The following is a 23033-nucleotide window of genomic DNA, read 5'->3' as shown; positions in this document are numbered from 1 at the left end:
GAGGTAGTGAAGAAAAGAGTAGAACAGACGTGAGATATTGACGTCGCTGGTCTAGAGTTAGTGAAGAAAAGAGTAGAACAGATGTGAGATATTGACTTCGCTGGTCTAGAGTTAGTGAAGAAAAGAGTAGAACAGATGTGAGATATTAATGTCGCTGGTCTAGAGTTAGTGAAGAAAAGAGTAGAACAGACGAGATGTGGTCTAGAGGTAGTGAAGAAAAGAGTAGAACAGACGTGAGATATTAACGTCGCTGGTCTAGAGTTAGTGAAGAAAAGAGTAGAACAGACGTGAGATATTAACACAATAGAGGAAAAGGGAACAACAACAATGTAATGTAACCGGTAATCAAAAAGATGGTCTCAACAGTACAGAGCAATATGGGCTAATAGCCTCCGTTGGAAATAGCATGAACACACAACATGCTGTAACAAGCAGTGTTCCTCAGCCAGAGGTTTTATGGGTCAGACAGTGTCATGAAGTGTTTGATTAGGGCTTGAGTGAATTGTGACTGTCACATTTCAACCATGGCATGCCATCTCTTTGGTAAACATGGGTAGCGTGTGTGTGCGTGCGTGCGTGCGTGTGTGTGTGTCACTACGGCACATTATATAAGCCCGGCCTGTGTGACCCATGACCCCTATAAAGTCAAAGGTTAAAATACTATAACCCATACATGAGGATTTTGAAAAGTGGATATATATCATGTGTGCTCCCGCTCCTGATCCCCGGGATCGTCCCTTTGGTCGGCGTCCTGCGGCTGGAGCCGAACCCGTCGGGGAGGGGGTACCGTCACGGATGCTCTCTCCAAGGCGCTCTAGGTCGCCATGCTCCCGCGTCTCAGCCGGACTGACAGGTTTTCGGTACGCTCCTGATCCCCAGGATCGTCTTTTTGGTCGGCGTCCTGCGGCTAAAGCCGTGCGTCGGGGAGAGGGTACTATCACGTGAGCTCCCTCTCTGGCTTCTAGGTCACCAGGCTGCTCGTTATGGCGCGCACCTGTCACCATCGTTACGCACACTTGCGCATCATCAGACTCACCTGGACTCCATCACTTCCCTGATTACCTTCCCTATATATATATATATATGTTTCTCCCTTTGGTTGCTTCCCCAGGCATCATTGTTTCTGTTCCTGTGTCATGTGCTGGTTAGTGTTTCTTGCTTTGGATTATGTTTATTATAGAATAGAACTTTCGCATTCCGGTCGCATTCCGCTTCGCTCCACAGGTAGTATCACATTTTCATTTCATTTCATTACAGTCCCAACAGTGTGATTTGTTTGATCGTAGCTAGCTACATAGCTAGCTACATAGCCGTCTTTGTTTCAAAGATAATTGTGTAGTCTAGAGCGATTTTCTAGGTTAGCTAGCCAGCTATTGTCGTTCTCCTAACGCAACGTAACGTAACCAACACTGCTAGCTAGCCAGCTAGCTCCCGAAAAGCAGCATTGTAGAAACTTCACACTCAACGGTACGACTTGATTAGGGTAGTGTCAACAACGCAGCTAGCCTACCCCAGCAGTACTGTATCATTTTAATCATTTTAGTCAATTAGATTCTTGCTACGTAAGCTTAACTTTCTGAACATTCGAGACGTGTAGTCCACTTGTCATTCCAATCTCCTCTGCATTAGCGTAGCCTCTTCTCTAGCCTGTCAACTATGTGTCTGTCTATCCCTGTTCTCTCCTCTCTGCACAGACCATACAAACGCTCCACACCGCATGGCCGCGGCCACCTAATCTGGTGGTCCCAGCGCGCACGACCCACGTGGAGTTCCAGGTCTCCGGTAGCCTCTGGAACTGCCGATCTGCGGCCAACAAGGCAGAGTTCATCTCAGCCTATGCCTCCCTCCAGTCCCTCGACTTCTTGGCTCTGACGGAAACATGGATCACCACAGACAACACCGCTACTCCTACTGCTCTCTCTTCGTCCGCCCACGTGCTCTCGCACACCCCGAGAGCTTCTGGTCAGCGGGGTGGTGGCACCGGGATCCTCATCTCTCCAAAGTGGTCATTCTCTCTTTCTCCCCTTACCCATCTGTCTATCGCCTCCTTTGAATTCCATGCTGTCACAGTTACCAGCCCTTTCAAGCTTAACATCCTTATCATTTATCGCCCTCCAGGTTCCCTCGGAGAGTTCATCAATGAGCTTGATGCCTTGATAAGCTCCTTTCCTGAGGACGGCTCACCTCTCACAGTTCTGGGCGACTTTAACCTCCCCACGTCTACCTTTGACTCATTCCTCTCTGCCTCCTTCTTTCCACTCCTCTCCTCTTTTGACCTCACCCTCTCACCTTCCCCCTACTCACAAGGCAGGCAATACGCTCAACCTCATCTTTACTAGATGCTGTTCCTCCACTAACCTCATTGCAACTCCCCTCCAAGTCTCCGACCACTACCTTGTATCCTTTTCCCTCTCGCTCTCATCCAACACTTCCCACACTGCCCCTACTCGGATGGTATCGCGCCGTCCCAACCTTCGCTCTCTCTCCCCCGCTACTCTCTCCTCTTCCATCCTATCATCTCTTCCCTCTGCTCAAACCTTCTCCAACCTATCTCCTGATTCTGCCTCCTCAACCCTCCTCTCCTCCCTTTCTGCATCCTTTGACTCTCTATGTCCCCTATCCTCCAGGCCGGCTCGGTCCTCCCCTCCCGCTCCGTGGCTCGACGACTCATTGCGAGCTCACAGAACAGGGCTCCGGGCAGCCGAGCGGAAATGGAGGAAAACTCGCCTCCCTGCGGACCTGGCATCCTTTCACTCCCTCCTCTCTACATTTTCCTCCTCTGTCTCTGCTGCTAAAGCCACTTTCTACCACTCTAAATTCCAAGCATCTGCCTCTAACCCTAGGAAGCTCTTTGCCACCTTCTCCTCCCTCTTGAATCCTCCTCCCCCTCCCCCTCCTCCCTCTCTGCAGATGACTTCGTCAACCATTTTGAAAAGAAGGTCGACGACATCCGATCCTCGTTTGCTAAGTCAAACGACACCGCTGGTTCTGCTCACACTGCCCTACCCTGTGCTCTGACCTCTTTCTCCCCTCTCTCTCCAGATGACATCTCGCGTCTTGTGACGGCCGGCCGCCCAACAACCTGCCCGCTTGACCCTATCCCCTCCTCTCTTCTCCAGACCATCTCCGGTGACCTTCTCCCTTACCTCACCTCGCTCATCAACTCATCCCTGACCGCTGGCTACGTCCCTCCCGTCTTCAAGAGAGCGAGAGTTGCACCCCTTCTGAAAAACCTACACTCGATCCCTCCGATGTCAACAACTACAGACCAGTATCCCTTCTTTCTTTTCTCTCCAAAACTCTTGAATGTGCCGTCCTTGGCCAGCTCTCCCGCTATCTCTCTCAGAATGACCTTCTTGATCCAAATCAGTCAGGTTTCAAGACTAGTCATTCAACTGAGACTGCTCTTCTCTGTATCACGGAGCGCTCCGCACTGCTAAAGCTAACTCTCTCTCCTCTGCTCTCATCCTTCTAGACCTATCGGCTGCCTTCGATACTGTGAACCATCAGATCCTCCTCTCCACCCTCTCCGAGTTGGGCATCTCCGGCGCGGCCCACGCTTGGATTGCGTCCTACCTGACAGGTCGCTCCTACCAGGTGGCGTGGCGAGAATCCGTCTCCTCACCACGTGCTCTCACCACTGGTGTCCCCCAGGGCTCTCTTCTAGGCCCTCTCCTATTCTCGCTATACACCAAGTCACTTGGCTCTGTCATAACCTCACATGGTCTCTCCTATCATTGCTATGCAGACGACACACAATTAATCTTCTCCTTTCCCCCTTCTGACGACCAGGTGGCGAATCGCATCTCTGCATGTCTGGCAGACATATCAGTGTGGATGACGGATCATCACCTCAAGCTGAACCTCGGCAAGACGGAGCTGCTCTTCCTCCCGGGGAAGGACTGCCCGTTCCATGATCTCGCCATCACGGTTGACAACTCCATTGTGTCCTCGTCCCAGAGCGCTAAGAACCTTGGCGTGATCCTGGACAACACCCTGTCGTTCTCAAATAACATCAAGGCGGTGGCCCGTTCCTGTAGGTTCATGCTCTACAACATCCGCAGAGTACGACCCTGCCTCACACAGGAAGCGGCGCAGGTCCTAATCCAGGCACTTGTCATCTCCCGTCTGGATTACTGCAACTCGCTGTTGGCTGGACTCCCTGCCTGTGCCATTAAACCCCTACAACTCATCCAGAACGCCGCAGCCCGTCTGGTGTTCAACCTTCCCAAGTTCTCTCACGTCACCCCGCTCCTCCGCTCTCTCCACTGGCTTCCAGTTGAAGCTCGCATCCGCTACAAGACCATGGTGCTTGCCTACGGAGCTGTGAGGGGAACGGCACCTCAGTACCTCCAGGCTCTGATCAGGCCCTACACCCAAACAAGGGCACTGCGTTCATCCACCTCTGGCCTGCTCGCCTCCCTACCACTGAGGAAGTACAGTTCCCGCTCAGCCCAGTCAAAACTGTTCGCTGCTCTGGCCCCCCAATGGTGGAACAAACTCCCTCACGACGCCAGGACAGCGGAGTCAATCACCACCTTCCGGAGACACCTGAAACCCCACCTCTTTAAGGAATACCTAGGATAGGATAAAGTAATCCTTCTCACCCCCCCTTAAAAGACCTAGATGCACTATTGTAAAGTGGCTGTTCCACTGGATGTCATAAGGTGAAAGCACCAATTTGTAAGTCGCTCTGGATAAGAGCGTCTGCTAAATGACTTAAATGTAAATGTAAATTATATTAAAACTCCCTGAACTCTCAGCGCACATCGTTACAATATATTAATCACAGCCACACTGTATAATCACATTAACCCAACTGTGGACATGTAGATGCTTATTAACAGTGCTATTACTGTAACTCAAACCACAGTGTGCATGTTTAAAATAAAATAAAAAAAGAAGCTAACTGGCTTAAGATCCAGCTGAGTGTGACAGTACCTGAGGCAAAGTGTTTAGTAGCCTAGCTTGGTAGAAAGCACCTCACACTAAATCATCCCACAGGAGGCTGCCGCTGACAGAGAATGACCATTATGAGACGTAGACAGAGATACATACATGCTATCTCTCCCGATGGCTAAAAGCCTTACAAACCTATTAGTGAATGAACGGCGTGATCATTTTGAATGCAGCAATGAAAGGAGACAGATATTCTATTCTAGCAGGTTTTAATCATTCCCTTAGTAGTCAACAAATCAAATCAAATGTATTTATACAGCCCTTCGTACATCAGCTGATATCTCAAAGTGCTGTACAGAAACCCAGTCAGGATTCCATAGCCGCAGGCAGAACAGTTGAAACTGGAGCAAGTGATGTAGAGAGAGTCAGAGTATGAGTAGAGTCAGAGTATCAGTAGAGTCAGAGTATGAATAGAGTCAGAGTATGAGTAGAGTCAGAGTATCAGTAGAGCCAGAGTATGAGTAGAGTCAGAGTATCAGTAGAGTCAGAGTATGAATAGAGTCAGAGTATGAGTAGAGTCAGAGTATCAGTAGAGCCAGAGTATGAGTAGAGTCAGAGTATGAGTAGAGGCAGAGTATGAGTATGAGTAGAGTATGAGTAGCATATGAGTCAGGTATGAGTAGCGTCAGAGTATGAATAGAGTCAGAGTATGAGTAGTTTCAGAGTATGAATAGAGTCAGAGTATGATATGAGTATGAGTAGAGTATAAGTATGAGTAGAGTCAGAGTATGAATAGAGTCAGAGTAGAGCATGAGTAGAGTCGGAGTATGAGTAGAGTATGAGTATGAGTAGAGTATGAGTAGAGTCAGAGTATGAGTGGAGTCAGAGTATGAATAGAGTCAGAGTATGAATAGAGTCAGAGTAGAGTATGAGTATGAGTAGAGTCAGAGTAGAGAATGAGTAGAGTCAGAGTATGGATAGTCAGAGTATGAGTAATGTCAGAGTATGAGTAGAGTCAGAGTAGATTATGAGTAGAGTCAGAGTAAGAGTAGAGTATGAGTAGAGTCAGAGTACGAATAGAGTCAGAGTATGAGTAGAGTCAGAGTATGAGTAGAGTATGAGTATAATCAGAGTATGAATAGAGTCAGAGTATGAGTAGAGTTAGAGTATGAGTAGAGTCAGAGTAGAGTATGAGTAGAGTCAGAGTATGAGCAGAATCAGAGTATGAATAGAGTCAGAGTATGAGTAGCGTCAGAGTATGAGTAGAGTCAGAGTATGAATAGAGTCAGAGTATGAGTAGTTTAAGAGTATGAATAGAGTCAGAGTATGAATAGAGTCAGATTATGAGATGAGTATGAGTAGAGTATAAGTATGAGTAGAGTCAGAGTATGAATAGAATCCGAGTATGAGTAGAGTCAGAGTAGAGCAAGAGTAGAGTCAGAGTATGAGTATATGAGTAGAGTCAGAGTATGTATAGTCAGAGTATGAGTAGAATCAGAGTAGAGTATGAGTAGAGTCAGAGTATGAGTAGAGTATGAGTAGAGTCAAAGCATGAGTAGAGTACGAGTAGAGTCAGAGTACGAATAGAGTATGAGTAGAGTCAGAGTATGAGCAGAATCAGAGTATGAATAGAGTCAGAGTATGAGTAGATTTAGAGTATTAATAGAGTCAGAGCATGAGTAGAGTCAGAATATGAGTATGAATAATGTCAGAATATGAGTATGAGTAGAGTCAGAGTAGAGTCAGAATATGAATAGTCAGACTGGTAGTGTAGTCAGACACCATAATGAGTGATGCACAGTGTTGCTCCAGTGTCTGTAGGCAGCGGTCGAGCAGAGGGCTTGACTGAGACTCTGAGGAGGAACAGGAACAATCGCAGGTACAGCACCCCCAACCCCAAACCTGCCCCTCAGGAGGAGTGAAACACGATTCTGTTCGCTGCTCGCTCCAATAACACCGGCTGACAACAACACTCTGCAGCATGGACAGGACACACACATCCACCTGGGGCACCTCGCTACACACGCTGCCAGTCAGGGAGACAGCCACAGTGTGTGTGGGTGAGATCAGGGAAGAGCAATTTCACCACACTGGCCCTGGCCTCATTTCAACTTCAACACATTATTTGTATGATTCATGGGTACCACCTCTCCCACCCACATTGGGAAGCACTAAAGAACACAGCTGGTGTTATTTCTACCAGCCATGAAAACAAACGAATCAATTCAATGAAAATGAATCAATTACATGAAAAGAAATCAAATGAAAATGAATCAATTACATGAAAAGAAATCAAATGAAAATGATTCAATTACATGAAAAGAAATCAAATGAAAATGAATCAATTAAACCAAAAGAAAGAGATATGTGAACTAAAACAATAGATGATTTTGCACAACTGAGATTCTGTTACCATCAACCCCCCAGTGAAGACATCTAGAACAGAGTTTGTCAAACACTAGCACTGCACAGCTGATTCAAATCACCAACGTTGGCTCTTTGAATCAGCTGCGTAGTGCTAGAGGAAAACAACCAAAACGTGCAACCAGGTGGGAGTTCCAGGACCCAGTTTGGGATACCCTGATATGGACCATAGAAAATACAAGCATATAGTAGCCGACATCTGGAGACTATCAACAGTACTACAGTTAGCTACACGATTCCTCTAATTATATGAACACACTGACTCCTCTTTGTCTCACTGATCTTCCTCACTGATCAAAGAGCCTGAGCCCCAGCCAGCGAAACAAATCACTGGCCATTCATGACCAGAGAAACAGCCTTTGAAAGACTAGCGGTGAGATCTGCACACCCTACAGTTTATTCTCTCTATCTGGCCCAATGAATAATTAAGTTAGTCCATAAATAAATCAAAATAAAGACCACACTGCCTGCTGCTACCGTCTCCACGCCAAACGGATGCCAGGTCAGCCAGGAGAGGACCAGATGGGGGAGGAGGAGGAAGATGGGAGAGAGATTGTATTTATCAACAGCCAACAGACACAATTCAAATTTTCACACCGCAGGACAGGCCTGACAGCCCCCCTCCACTCCACTCCTCTCCTCCCATTCCTTGGTAATGGCATGGCACACAATTAGTCTTGATGGCTGTCTCAGTGGACCCAGAGATGGGCAGTTTTCTATGTATATGAAACTTATTATTGAGTATTCTGAGTATTTTGTGATTTGAATTACACTGAACTACACTACAAATGTATTTTGCATTTTCAAAATATAGTAATTTGTATTTTCAATGCCTTTTTATATAGCGGTTCACATTTTTTAAATCAGAAGTCTGATAGCATTATGGTGTGATAAAAGTGTCTGCTAAATTAACTAAATATTAATGTATATGTAAAAATTAACAATTGCAAAGCATGCTGAGTATTATTCTAATGCGATCCACCCTGAAGAAATGCAGCGCTATTGGCAGACAAGCCTCACCAGGACCAGATAAGGAATGGTTGCCACCCCTCTGCAACCTCTGAGAAGAGAGAGAGATTTTTCTAGAAAGACACAAACCCTCCAACCCAAAAAGGCTGTGGTGTTGATAGTATCCTCAATGAAATTATGAAATATACAGACCACAAATTCCAATTGGCAATATTTAAACTCTTTAACATCATCCTTAGCTCTGGCATCTTCCACAATATTTGGAACCAAGGACTGATCACCCCAAGTAGACAAATTTGACCCCAATAACTACCGTGGGATATGTGTCAACAGCAACCTTGGGAAAATCCTCTGCATTATCATAAACAGCAGACATTTCCTCAGTGAAAACAATGTACTGAACAAATGTCAAATTGGCTTTTTACCAAATTACCGTACAACAGACCATGTATTCACCCTGCACACCCTAATTGACAAACAAACAAACCAAAACAAAGGCAAAGTCTTCTCATGCTTTGTTGATTTCAAAAAATCTTTTGACTCAATTTGGCATGAGGGTCTGCTATACAAACTGATGGAAAGTGGTGTTGGGGGAAAAATATACAACATTATAAAATCCATGTACACAAACAGTGTTTGGTTAAAATGTGCATTTTCTTTTGGAAAAAACAACAACATTTCTTATAATTTTTTATTTTATTATTTCACTTTTGTTTATTATCTACTTCACTTGGTTTGGCAATGTTAGCATATGTTTCCCAAGCCAATAAAGCGCCTTGAATGGAATTGAATTGAGAGAAAGAGAAAGAGAGAGAGAGTTTGCTTGAAGAGAGAGAGAGATAAAAATACTTGAATCAGTCATAGAGCCCATTGCCCTTTATGGTTGTGAGGTCTGGGGTCCGCTCACCAACCAAGACTTCACAAAATGGGACAAACACCAAATTGAGACTCTGCACGCAGAATTCTGCAAATATATCCTCCGTGTACAACGTAGAACACCAAATAATGCATGCAGAGCAGAATTAGGCTGATACCCACTAATGATCAAAATCCAGAAAAGAGCCATTAAATTCTATAACCACCTAAAAGGAAGCGATTACCAAACCTTCCATAACAAAGCCATCACCTACAGAGAGATGAACCTGGAGAAGTCCCCTAAGCAAGCTGGTCCTGGGGCTCTGTTCACAAACACAACCTACAGAGCCCGAGTACAGCAGCACAATTAGACCCAACCGAATCATGAGAAAACAAAAAGATAATTACTTGACACATTGGAAAGAATTAACAAAAAAACTGAGCAAACTGGAATGCTAGTTGGCCCTACACAGAGAGTAGACAGCGGCAGAATACCTGACCACTATGACTGACCCAAAATTAAGGAAAGCTTTGACGATGTACAGACTCAATGAGCATAGCCTTGCTATTGAGAAAGGAGAAGACAGGCTATGTGCTCACTGCCCACAAAATGAGGTGGAAACTGAGTTGCACATCCTAACCTCCTGCCCAATGTATGACCATATTAGAGAGACATATTTCCCTCAGATTACACAGATCCACAAAGAATTCGAAAACAAATCCAAATCCCATATCTACTGGGTGAAATTCCACAGTGTGCCATCACAGCAGCAAGATTTGTGACCTGTTGCCACGAGAAAAGGGCAACCAGTGAAGAACAAACACCATTGTAAATGCAACCCATATTTATGCTTATTTATTTTATCTTGTGTCCTTTAACCATTTGTACATTTTTAAAACACTGTATATATATAATATGACATTTGTAATGTCTTTACTGTTTTGAAACTTCTGTATGTGTAATGTTTACTGTTCATTTTTGTTGTTTTTCACTTTATATATTCACTTTGCATGTTGTCTACCTCACTTGCTTTGGCAATGTTAACACATGTTTCCCGTGCCAATAAAGCCCTTGAATTGAATTGAATTGAGAGAGAGAGAGAGATACAGAGATACAGAGAGAGAGAGAGAGAGAGAGAGAGAGTGAGAGCCCAGAGAGAGAGATACAGAGAGAGAGAGAGAGAGAGACAGAGAAACAGAGAGAGAGAGAGAGAGGTTGTTTAGCCTGGACTGGGACAGCAATGAAATGGCCTGTCAACAAAGCACTGATCACACCAGAGGAGGACATTAGGCAGAGAGGACGGCAACTGATTGTTTGATAGTTACCGGCAGAAACCAGGAATGATGCCAGGGTAACAATTTGAACTCGGAGCTAGCATGCAGATTTACATCTAGGAAGAAGATGTCATAGTTGGCTTGGCCTCCCGTTATGTGGATTGGGTATCTGTATGCATGCACACCGAGTAAAGAAAATGTACTCACATAAGGATTGTATTACACATTGTAGCAAACATCTAAAGAGACCAACACTGAAATGACAGTGAGTAAATCTGTGTATGTGTCTCTGATTGCGCTCGAGTTCGAGTCCATATAATTTCCCTCTGTTTAACGCGGCACGTGTCACACTAAATGTGTTTCATGGCTCCGATCCTGTTCCCTCTTCATGGCCCTTTCTCTGACTGGCTCTCTCAGCAGTGGGCTGGCCAGGCTACGAATGTTGAATTAAAATGCCCATAAGAAGGGTACTGTACAGCCATGGCTCTCCTAAGGTCTTACATCAGACCACAGATAACAGATAGCTGAGGGGGAATCTTAATACTGATCCAGGAGCAGTTATTTCTATGGTATAGGAGCTGCTTCCTGACTACTGTAGCTGAGGGGGAATCTTAATACTGATCCAGGAGCAGTTATTTCTATGGTATAGGAGCTGCTTCCTGACTACTGTAGCTGAGGGGAATCTTAATACTGATCCAGGAGCAGTTATTTCTATGGTATAGGAGCTGCTTCCTGACTACTGTAGCTGAGGGGGAATCTTAATACTGATCCAGGAGCAGTTATTTCTATGGTATAGGAGCTGCTTCCTGACTACTGTAGCTGAGGGGGAATCTTAATACTGATCCAGGAGCAGTTATTTCTATGGTATAGGAGCTGCTTCCTGACTACTGTAGCTGAGGGGGAATCTAATACTGATCCAGGAGCTGTTATTTCTATGGTATAGGAGCTGCTTCCTGACTACTGTAGCTCCAGATAAGAGCTGTTACTGTGCTCGAGGCCTGCAAGTACAGGCCAGATACAAACGGATAAATAGAGTTTCATTAGTGACACTGTGAAAACACTCAGACAGAATGATTAACACAATACCACAGGGGAGAGAGGGAGAGGTGGAGAGGGGGAGAGAGGAAGAGGTGGAGAGAGGGAGAGGGAGAGAGAGAGAGGTGGAGAGAGGGACAGAGGGGAAAGGTGGAGCGAGGGAGAGAGGGAGAGAAAGAGGGATAGGTGTAGAGAGGGAGAGAGAGGTGGAGAGGGACAGCGAGGGAAAGGTGGAGCGAGGGAGAGAGGGAGAGAGGTGGAGAGAGGGAGAGAGAGAGAGAGGGAGAGAGGGAGAGAAAGAGGGATAGGTGTAGAGAGGGAGAGAGAGAGAGAGGTAGAGAGGGAGAGAGGAAGAGGTGGAGAGAGGGAGAGGGAGAGGGAGAGAGAGAGAGGTGGAGAGAGGGACAGAGAGGGAAAGGTGGAGCGAGGGAGAGAGGGAGAGAAAGAGGGATAGGTGTAGAGAGGGAGAGAGAGGTGGAGAGGGACAGCGAGGGAAAGGTGGAGCGAGGGAGAGAGGGAGAGAGGTGGAGAGAGGGAGAGAGGAAGAGGTGGAGAGAGGGAGAGGGAGAGGGAGAGAGAGAGAGGGACAGAGAGGGACAGAGAGGGAAAGGTGGAGCGAGGGAGAGAGGGAGAGAAAGAGGGATAGGTGTAGAGAGGGAGAGAGAGGTGGAGAGGGACAACGAGGGAAAGGTGGAGCGAGGAAGAGAGGGAGAGAGGTGGAGAGAGGGAGGGAGAGAAAGAGGGAGAGAGGGAGAGAAAGAGGGATAGGTGTAGAGAGGGAGAGAGAGACAGGTAGAGAGGGACAGAGAGGGAAAGGTGGAGCGAGGGAGAGGGAGGGAGAGGTGGAGGGAGCCAACATAGCCCACAGAGCCCCAGGACAGCAACCTAATTAAACCCAACCAAATCATGAGAAAACAAAAATATTATTACTTGACACATTGGAAATAATTAACAAAAAACCCCAGAGCAAACTAGAATGCTATTTGGCCCTAAACAGAGAGTACACAGTGGCAGAATACCTGACCACTGTGACTGACCCAAACGTAAAGAAAGCTGGGGGGGGGCTGAGATAAAAGAGAGAGATCCAGGGGTCTACATTTATATTTGTGTTGACAATGAAAATCATCAGTCATCTACTCAGCCTAGGAGACTAGTCAGTCATCTAGTCAGCCTAGGAGACTAGTCAGTCATCTACTCAGCCTAGGAGACTAGTCGGTCATCTAGTCAGCCTAGGGGAGTAATCAGTCATCTAGTCAGCCCAGGGGAGTAGTCAGTCATCTAGTCAGCCTAGAGGACTAGTCAGTCATCTAGTCAGCCTAGGGGAGTAGTCAGTCATCTAGTCAGCCTAGAGGACTAGTCAGTCATCTACTCAGCCTAGGAGAGTAATCAGTCATCTAGTCAGCCCAGGGGACTAGTCAGTCATCTTCTCAGCCAAGGAGAGTAATCAGTCATCTTCTCAGCCTAGGAGAGTAATCAGTCATCTAGTCAGCCTAGGAGACTAGTCAGTCATCTACTCAGCCTAGGAGAGTAATCAGTCATCTAGTCAGCCTAGGAGAGTAATCAGTCATCTAGTCAGCCTAGGAGAGTAATCAGTCATCTAGTCAGCCTAGGAGAGTAATCAGTCATCTTCTCAGCCTAGGAGAGTAATCAGTCATCTTCTCAGCCTAGGAGAGTAATCAGTCATCTAGTCAGCCTAGGAGACTAGTCAGTCATCTACTCAGCCTAGGAGAGTAATCAGTCATCTAGTCAGCCTAGGAGACTAGTCAGTCATCTACTCAGCCTAGGAGAGTAATCAGTCATCTAGTCAGCCTAGGAGACTAGTCAGTCATCTACTCAGCCTAGGAGACTAGTCAGTCATCTACTCAGCCTAGGAGAGTAATCAGTCATCTAGTCAGCCTAGGAGAGTAATCAGTCATCTAGTCAGCCTAGGAGAGTAATCAGTCATCTAGTCAGCCTAGGAGACTAGTCAGTCATCTACTCAGCCTAGGAGAGTAATCAGTCATCTAGTCAGCCTAGGAGACTAGTCAGTCATCTACTCAGCCCAGGAGAGTAGTCAGTCATCTACTCAGCCCAGGAGACTAGTCAGTCATCTACTCAGCCTAGGAGACTAGTCAGTCATCTACTCAGCCTAGGAGACTAGTCGGTCATCTAGTCAGCCTAGGGGAGTAATCAGTCATCTAGTCAGCCCAGGGGAGTAGTCAGTCATCTAGTCAGCCTAGAGGACTAGTCAGTCATCTAGTCAGCCTAGGGGAGTAGTCAGTCATCTAGTCAGCCTAGAGGACTAGTCAGTCATCTAGTCAGCCTAGAGGACTAGTCAGTCATCTAGTCAGCATAGGGGAGTAATCAGTCATCTAGTCAGCCCAGGGGACTAGTCAGTCATCTTCTCAGCCAAGGAGAGTAATCAGTCATCTTCTCAGCCTAGGAGAGTAATCAGTCATCTAGTCAGCCTAGGAGACTAGTCAGTCATCTACTCAGCCTAGGAGAGTAATCAGTCATCTTCTCAGCCTAGGAGAGTAATCAGTCATCTTCTCAGCCTAGGAGAGTAATCAGTCATCTAGTCAGCCCAGGGGACTAGTCAGTCATCTTCTCAGCCAAGGAGAGTAATCAGTCATCTTCTCAGCCTAGGAGAGTAATCAGTCATCTAGTCAGCCTAGGAGACTAGTCAGTCATCTACTCAGCCTAGGAGAGTAATCAGTCATCTTCTCAGCCTAGGAGAGTAATCAGTCATCTAGTCAGCCTCAGTCATCTAGTCAGCCTAGGAGACTAGTCAGTCATCTACTCAGCCTAGGAGAGTAATCAGTCATCTAGTCAGCCTAGGAGACTAGTCAGTCATCTACTCAGCCTAGGAGAGTAATCAGTCATCTAGTCAGCCTAGGAGACTAGTCAGTCATCTACTCAGCCTAGGAGAGTAATCAGTCATCTAGTCAGCCTAGGAGACTAGTCAGTCATCTACTCAGCCCAGGAGAGTAGTCAGTCATCTAGTCAGCCTAGGAGACTAGTCAGTCATCTACTCAGCCTAGGAGACTAGTCGGTCATCTAGTCAGCCTAGGGGAGTAATCAGTCATCTAGTCAGCCCAGGGGAGTAGTCAGTCATCTAGTCAGCCTAGAGGACTAGTCAGTCATCTAGTCAGCCTAGGGGAGTAGTCAGTCATCTAGTCAGCCTAGAGGACTAGTCAGTCATCTAGTCAGCCTAGAGGACTAGTCAGTCATCTAGTCAGCCTAGGGGAGTAATCAGTCATCTAGTCAGCCCAGGGGACTAGTCAGTCATCTTCTCAGCCAAGGAGAGTAATCAGTCATCTTCTCAGCCTAGGAGAGTAATCAGTCATCTAGTCAGCCTAGGAGACTAGTCAGTCATCTACTCAGCCTAGGAGAGTAATCAGTCATCTTCTCAGCCTAGGAGAGTAATCAGTCATCTTCTCAGCCTAGGAGAGTAATCAGTCATCTAGTCAGCCCAGGGGACTAGTCAGTCATCTTCTCAGCCAAGGAGAGTAATCAGTCATCTTCTCAGCCTAGGAGAGTAATCAGTCATCTAGTCAGCCTAGAGACTAGTCAGTCATCTACTCAGCCTAGGAGAGTAATCAGTCATCTTCTCAGCCTAGGAGAGTAATCAGTCATCTAGTCAGCCTAGCAGTCATCTAGTCAGCCTAGGAGACTAGTCAGTCATCTTCTCAGCCTAGGAGAGTAATCAGTCATCTAGTCAGCCTAGGAGACTAGTCAGTCATCTACTCAGCCTAGGAGAGTAATCAGTCATCTAGTCAGCCTAGGAGACTATCAGTCATCTACTCAGCCTAGGAGAGTAATCAGTCATCTAGTCAGCCTAGGAGACTAGTCAGTCATCTACTCAGCCCAGGAGAGTAGTCAGTCATCTAGTCAGCCTAGGAGACTAGTCAGTCATCTACTCAGCCTAGGAGATCTAGTCAGCCTCATCTCATCTCAGCCTAGGAGAGTAATCAGTCATCTAGTCAGCCCAGGGGACTAGTCAGTCATCTTCTCAGCCAAGGAGAGTAATCAGTCATCTTCTCAGCCTAGGAGAGTAATCAGTCATCTAGTCAGCCTAGGAGACTAGTCAGTCATCTACTCAGCCTAGGAGAGTAATCAGTCATCTTCTCAGCCTAGGAGAGTAATCAGTCATCTAGTCAGCCTAGGAGAGTAATCAGTCATCTAGTCAGCCTAGGAGACTAGTCAGTCATCTACTCAGCCTAGGAGAGTAATCAGTCATCTAGTCAGCCTAGGAGACTAGTCAGTCATCTACTCAGCCTAGGAGAGTAATCAGTCATCTAGTCAGCCTAGGAGACTAGTCAGTCATCTACTCAGCCTAGGAGAGTAATCAGTCATCTAGTCAGCCTAGGAGACTAGTCAGTCATCTACTCAGCCCAGGAGAGTAGTCAGTCATCTAGTCAGCCTAGGAGACTAGTCAGTCATCTACTCAGCCTAGGAGACTAGTCGGTCATCTAGTCAGCCTAGGGGAGTAATCAGTCATCTAGTCAGCCCAGGGGAGTAGTCAGTCATCTAGTCAGCCTAGAGGACTAGTCAGTCATCTAGTCAGCCTAGGGGAGTAGTCAGTCATCTAGTCAGCCTAGAGGACTAGTCAGTCATCTAGTCAGCCTAGAGGACTAGTCAGTCATCTAGTCAGCCTAGGGAGTAATCAGTCATCTAGTCAGCCCAGGGGACTAGTCAGTCATCTTCTCAGCCAAGGAGAGTAATCAGTCATCTTCTCAGCCTAGGAGAGTAATCAGTCATCTAGTCAGCCTAGGAGACTAGTCAGTCATCTACTCAGCCTAGGAGAGTAATCAGTCATCTTCTCAGCCTAGGAGAGTAATCAGTCATCTTCTCAGCCTAGGAGAGTAATCAGTCATCTAGTCAGCCCAGGGGACTAGTCAGTCATCTTCTCAGCCAAGGAGAGTAATCAGTCATCTTCTCAGCCTAGGAGAGTAATCAGTCATCTAGTCAGCCTAGGAGACTAGTCAGTCATCTACTCAGCCTAGGAGAGTAATCAGTCATCTTCTCAGCCTAGGAGAGTAATCAGTCATCTAGTCAGCCTAGGAGAGTAATCAGTCATCTAGTCAGCCTAGGAGACTAGTCAGTCATCTTCTCAGCCTAGGAGAGTAATCAGTCATCTAGTCAGCCTAGGAGACTAGTCAGTCATCTACTCAGCCTAGGAGAGTAATCAGTCATCTAGTCAGCCTAGGAGACTAGTCAGTCATCTACTCAGCCTAGCAGTCATCTAGTCAGCCTAGGAGACTAGTCAGTCATCTACTCAGCCCAGGAGAGTAGTCAGTCATCTAGTCAGCCTAGGAGACTAGTCAGTCATCTACTCAGCCTAGGAGAGTAATCAGTCATCTTCTCAGCCTAGGAGAGTAATCAGTCATCTTCTCAGCCTAGGAGAGTAATCAGTCATCTAGTCAGCCCAGGGGACTAGTCAGTCATCTTCTCAGCCAAGGAGAGTAATCAGTCATCTTCTCAGCCTAGGAGAGTAATCAGTCATCTAGTCAGCCTAGGAGACTAGTCAGTCATCTACTCAGCCTAGGAGAGTAATCAGTCATCTTCTCAGCCTAGGAGAGTAATCAGTCATCTAGTCAGCCTAGGAGAGTAATCAGTCATCTAGTCAGCCTAGGAGACTAGTCAGTCATCTACTCAGCCTAGGAGAGTAATCAGTCATCTAGTCAGCCTAGGAGACTAGTCAGTCATCTACTCAGCCTAGGAGAGTAATCAGTCATCTCAGCCTAGGAGACTAGTCAGTCATCTACTCAGCCTAGGAGAGTAATCAGTCATCTAGTCAGCCTAGGAGACTAGTCAGTCATCTACTCAGCCCAGGAGAGTAGTCAGTCATCTAGTCAGCCTCTAGTCAGTCATCTACTCAGCCTAGGAGACTAGTCGGTCATCTAGTCAGCCTAGGGAGTAATCAGTCATCTAGTCAGCCCAGGGGAGTAGTCAGTCATCTAGTCAGCCTAGAGGACTAGTCAGTCATCTAGTCAGCCTAGGGGAGTAGTCAGTCATCTAGTCAGCCTAGAGGACTAGTCAGTCATCTAGTCAGCCTAGAGGACTAGTCAGTCATCTAGTCAGCCTAGGGGAGTAATCAGTCATCTAGTCAGCCCAGGGGACTAGTCAGTCATCTTCTCAGCCAAGGAGAGTAATCAGTCATCTTCTCAGCCTAGGAGAGTAATCAGTCATCTAGTCAGCCTAGGAGACTAGTCAGTCATCTACTCAGCCTAGGAGAGTAATCAGTCATCTTCTCAGCCTAGGAGAGTAATCAGTCATCTTCTCAGCCTAGGAGAGTAATCAGTCATCTAGTCAGCCCAGGGGACTAGTCAGTCATCTTCTCAGCCAAGGAGAGTAATCAGTCATCTTCTCAGCCTAGGAGAGTAATCAGTCATCTAGTCAGCCTAGGAGACTAGTCAGTCATCTACTCAGCCTAGGAGAGTAATCAGTCATCTTCTCAGCCTAGGAGAGTAATCAGTCATCTAGTCAGCCTAGGAGAGTAATCAGTCATCTAGTCAGCCTAGGAGACTAGTCAGTCATCTTCTCAGCCTAGGAGAGTAATCAGTCATCTAGTCAGCCTAGGAGACTAGTCAGTCATCTACTCAGCCTAGGAGAGTAATCAGTCATCTAGTCAGCCTAGGAGACTAGTCAGTCATCTACTCAGCCTAGGAGAGTAATCAGTCATCTAGTCAGCCTAGGAGACTAGTCAGTCATCTACTCAGCCCAGGAGAGTAGTCAGTCATCTAGTCAGCCTAGGAGACTAGTCAGTCATCTACTCAGCCTAGGAGACTAGTCAGTCATCTTCTCAGCCTAGGGGAGTAATCAGTCATCTAGTCAGCCCAGGGGACTAGTCAGTCATCTACTCAGCCTAGGAGAGTAATCAGTCATCTACTCAGCCTAGGAGACTAGTCAGTCATCTACTCAGCCTAGGAGACTAGTCAGTCATCTACTCAGCCTAGGAGAGCAGCTACAGACTAGTGGTGGTGTTTTGGGTTGTGTGCATTTGACATGTACACCCTTCAGCAGATGCTCTTATCTACAGCCCCTTATAGTAGTATCTACAGCCCTTTACAGTAGTATCTAGAGCCCCTTTACAGTAGTATCTAGAGCCCCTTTACAGTAGTATCTAGAGCCCCTTTACAGTAATATCTAAAGCCCCTTTACAGTAGTATCTAGAGCCCCTTTACAGTAATATCTAGAGCCCCTTTACAGTAGTATCTAGAGCCCCTTTACAGTAATATCTAGAGCCCCTTTACAGTAGTATCTACAGCCCCTTTACAGTAGTATCTACATCCCCTTTACAGTAATATCTAGAGCCCCTTTACAGTAATATCTAGAGCCCCTTTACAGTAGTATCTAGAGCCCCTTTACAGTAGTATCTAGAGCCCCTTTACAGTAGTATCTAGAGCCCCTTTACAGTAGTATCTAGAGCCCCTTTACAGTAATATCTAGAGCCCCTTTACAGTAGTATCTAGAGCCCCTTTACAGTAGTATCTACACCCCTTTACAGTAGTATCTACAGCCCCTTACAGTAATATCTACAGCCCCCTTATAGTAGTATCTAGAGCCCCTTTACAGTAGTATCTACAGCCCCTTACAGTAATATCTACAGCCCCTTTACAGTAGTATCTAGAGCCCCTTTACAGTAGTATCTAGAGCCCATTTACAGTAGTATCTAGAGCCCCTTTACAGTAGTATCTACACCCCTTTACAGTAGTATCTACAGCCCCTTACAGTAATATCTACAGCCCCTTATAGTAGTATCTACAGCCCCTTTACAGTAGTATCTACAGCCCCTTTACAGTAATATCTACATCCCCTTACAGCAGTATCTAGAGCCCCTTTACAGTAGTATCTACAGCCCCTTTACAGTAATATCTACAGCCCCTTACAGTAGTATCTACACCCCTTTACAGTAATATCTACACCCCTTTACAGTAGTATCTACACCCCTTTACAGTAGTATCTACAGCCCCTTACAGTAGTATCTACACCCCTTTACAGTAGTATCTAGAGCCCCTTTACAGTAATATCTAGAGCCCCTTACAGTAGTATCTACAGCCCCTTTACAGTAGTATATACAGCCCCTTACAGTAGTATCTACAGCCCCTTTACAGTAGTATCTACAGCCCCTTTACAGTAATATCTACAGCCCCTTACAGTAGTGAGTGCATTCATGTTCACATTAATTTTAGTACTGGTCCCCTGTGGGAATCAAACACATAAAAGTGTTGCAAAGTCTATAGGCACTCTCTCTCCTCCACATTATTCCTCTCCTGTCGCCGCCCAGCCGTGGCTGAAACGCCTGACCTTTCCACATTTAAGCGTAACAAAAGCCATTAGGTGTGTGAGAGCCATGCCGCCTGCCACGGATAATTTAGTTCCCCTCCGCTCCTCCGCTGCCTGACGTCAGATTATCCCTTTGATCTGTGTTCGACTCAGGATGTTGTAGAAGTATGTGGGAAACCAAACCAGTCAGCACCGAGGGAGGGAGGGAGGGAGGGAGGGAGGGAGGGAGGGGGAGGGAGGAGAGGGAGAGAGGGAGGGAGGGAGGGAGGGTGAGAGTGGGAGAGAGGGGAAGAGAGAGGGGGTAGAGAGGGAGAAGAAGTAGAGAGAGGTAGAGGGGTAGAGAGGGTAGAGAGGGAGAAGAAGTAGAGAGAGGTAGAGGGGTAGAGAGGGAGGGAAGAAGTAGAGAGAGGTAGAGGGGTAGAGAGGGGTAGAGAGGGAGAAGAAGTAGAGAGAGGTAGAGGGGTAGAGAGGGAGAGAGAGAGGGAGAGGGAGGTAGAGAGGGAGAGGAAGAGGAGAAGAGAGGTAGAGGGGAAGAAAGTAGAGAGGGGTAGAGGGGAGAGAGGGGTAGAGGGAGAGAGAGAGAGGGAGGAGAGGGGGAGAGAGGGGGAGAGAGGGAGAGAGGGGGGGTAGAGAGGGAGAGCGAGAGAGAGGGAGGGAGAGAGAGGGGGGTAGAGGGAGGGAGAGAGGGGGGGTAGAGTGAGGGGTAGAGAGGAGGGGGTAGAGGGGTAGAGAGTGTTGGTACAGGAAGGCCTTGTGGAGCACCACTTTCATCTACAGGAAGTTCTATTGCAGATTCTTTTTAAATCAAAAATGTTCAATATACCAGTAAAATAGATAGTGGGTGGGTAATAATCTGAAAAACAGATATTGAATGGTATATTTTCAAGGAGTCAGCGTAAATCTAGTTTTACTTTCAATTTACAACACATCAATAGATGACTGGATAAATTAATCACATAAAGTTGTCTGGCCAATACCCGCATACAGGTGAGTTGACCCTTCCTTAGACAATGGGCTGTATAATCCTAAAAGCTCAGTTCCCAGAGTGGTTCTAAACCTGTTCACATTTTTTACTTATTTTATTTTATTTAACCCTTCTTTTATCAGGTAAGTTGACTGAGAACACATTCTCATTTACAGCAACGACCTGGGGAATAGTTACAGGGGAGAGGAATGAGCCAGTTGGAAGCTGGGGATGATTAGGGGGCCGTGATGGAATTTAGCCAGGACACCGGGGTTAACACCCCTACTCTTACGATAAGTGCCATCGTATCTTTTAGTGACCACGGAGAGTCAGGACACCCGTTTAACATCCCATCTGAAAGACGGCACTGCGGCATTAGAATCTTTATTTTGACCAGAGGAAAGAGTCCTTCCTACTGGCCTTCCAACACTCCTTCCAGCAGCATCTGGTCTTCCATCCAGGGACCAATCAGGACACAGACTAACTCTGGTTCTAAACCTGTTCTAAACCCAGATTAACTCAGGTTCTAAACCTGTTCTAAACCCAGACTAACTCCGGTTCTAAACCTGTTCTAAACCTGTTCTAAACCCAGACTAACTCCGGTTCTAAACCTGTTCTAAACCCAGACTAACTCAGGTTCTAAACCTGTTCTAAACCCAGACTAACTCCGGTTCTAAACCTGTTCTAAACCCAGACTAACTCTGGTTCTAAACCTGTTCTAAACCCAGACTAACTCTGGTTCTAAACCTGTTCTAAACCTGTTCTAAACCCAGACTAACTCAGGTTCTAAACCTGTTCTAAAGCTGTTCTAAACCCAGACTAACTCCGGTTCTAAACCTGTTCTAAACCCAGACTAACTCAGGTTCTAAACCTGTTCTAAACCTGTTCTAAACCCAGACTAACTCAGGTTCTAAACCTGTTCTAAACCCAGACTAACTCTGGTTCTAAACCTGTTCTAAACCCAGATTAACTCAGGTTCTAAACCTGTTCTAAACCAGACTAACTCTGGTTCTAAACCTGTTCTAAACCTGTTCTAAACCCAGACTAATTCAGGTTCTAAACCTGTTCTAAACCCAGACTAAACCTGTTCTAAACCCAGACAGACTCAGGTGCTGAGCCTTCGAACATGAGCTTCAGCAGCGGAACACCAGCAGAGAAAGGGCTGTTGATACTCCCCTCATATCTGAACTAGAGGCACTGTGGCTCTACCACCTGGGCTCCTGTAAAGCCACGCGCAGGCCTGTAGTGTCTAGTGTAACAAGCACTTTACAAGCCCCTGGAGAGGTACTGTATACTCCGCAGGATCTGAATTACAGCTATCACCAGGAGAAGAACAAAATCTAAGTGTCTGTGTCACTTTGAGATGGGAAGATGGTGAAGGGACTCTGCCAGAGAGCTGAGAGTTGCCTTTATCGTACTGATCAGCTTTCCTCTATCTGTGAGGAAAATGGCTGATTGTCAGATGAGGCTGTGAATGATATAAGAACCGTTTAGCACCTGGATTCCTGATTTCATTACAACCTGAGGCAATCCTATTTCTCACTTCCTAGTGAATCAACAGTTTAGACTAGATAGTCAGCACTTCTAGTGAGCATAAAGAGTTGATCTAATGGATCTATTTTCCAGGAACCCAGCGAGTCAATGGTCAGGTGGTCAGAAAAAGCTTCCCTAGAGATGACCTCTCCTTGGAGTTCAGACTTGTCAATATCAGTCTGAATGCCATCTCTCTATCTAGCACACTGTCCAGTCCAGGCCTGTTATGTTAACCCTGCACTGGGTCAGCTGTGGGCGGTAATGGAGTAGGCAGTGAAGTCTGGACACAGTCTGTGTGCTAGGTTCCAATAGGTGTGTTGACCTATCCTCTATAGGTGTGTTGACCTATCCTCAATAGGTGTGTTGACCTATCCTCAGCATTAAAACAACCATCTACACTGACCCGTCACCAGACACAAAAAAAAGTGCATCCCAAATCGCACCTTAATCCTGATATGGTGCACTACTTTTGACCAGAGCCTTAATCAAAAGTAGTGCACTACAAAGGTAACAGGGAACCATTTGAGACTCAGACAGGACCAGCTAGTGAGACGAAGATCATTGCATCTAATGAGATCTGTGAGATGATGAGATGGTTGATCATTATGTCTGCCAGCCTTCTAACTGCAGAGGCTGAGGTGCAAATAGAACTTCACTGTGGCAGGGTAGCATAGTGGTTAGAGTGTAGAGGCGGCAGGGTAGCCTAGTGGTTAGAGTGTAGAGGCGGCAGGGTAGCCTAGTGGTTAGAGTGTAGAGGCGGCAGGGTAGCCTAGTGGTTAGAGTGTAGAGGCGGCAGGGTAGCCTAGTGGTT

The 23033-nt window shown here is 46.5% G+C and overlaps 1 pseudogene; it reads right to left on the bottom strand.

Moving 5' to 3' along the window:
* The window catches only part of LOC115117996 (actin-binding LIM protein 3-like), a 183982-nt pseudogene that overhangs the window by 77425 nt on the left and 83524 nt on the right, over nt 1-23033 (bottom strand).

The sequence above is a fragment of the Oncorhynchus nerka genome, linkage group LG10, assembly GCF_034236695.1.
Source record: "Oncorhynchus nerka isolate Pitt River linkage group LG10, Oner_Uvic_2.0, whole genome shotgun sequence".
Taxonomy (NCBI): domain Eukaryota; kingdom Metazoa; phylum Chordata; class Actinopteri; order Salmoniformes; family Salmonidae; genus Oncorhynchus; species Oncorhynchus nerka.
The sequence above is the reverse complement of the archived record's forward strand: the minus strand, read 5'-3'. Positions and strand labels throughout refer to the sequence as shown.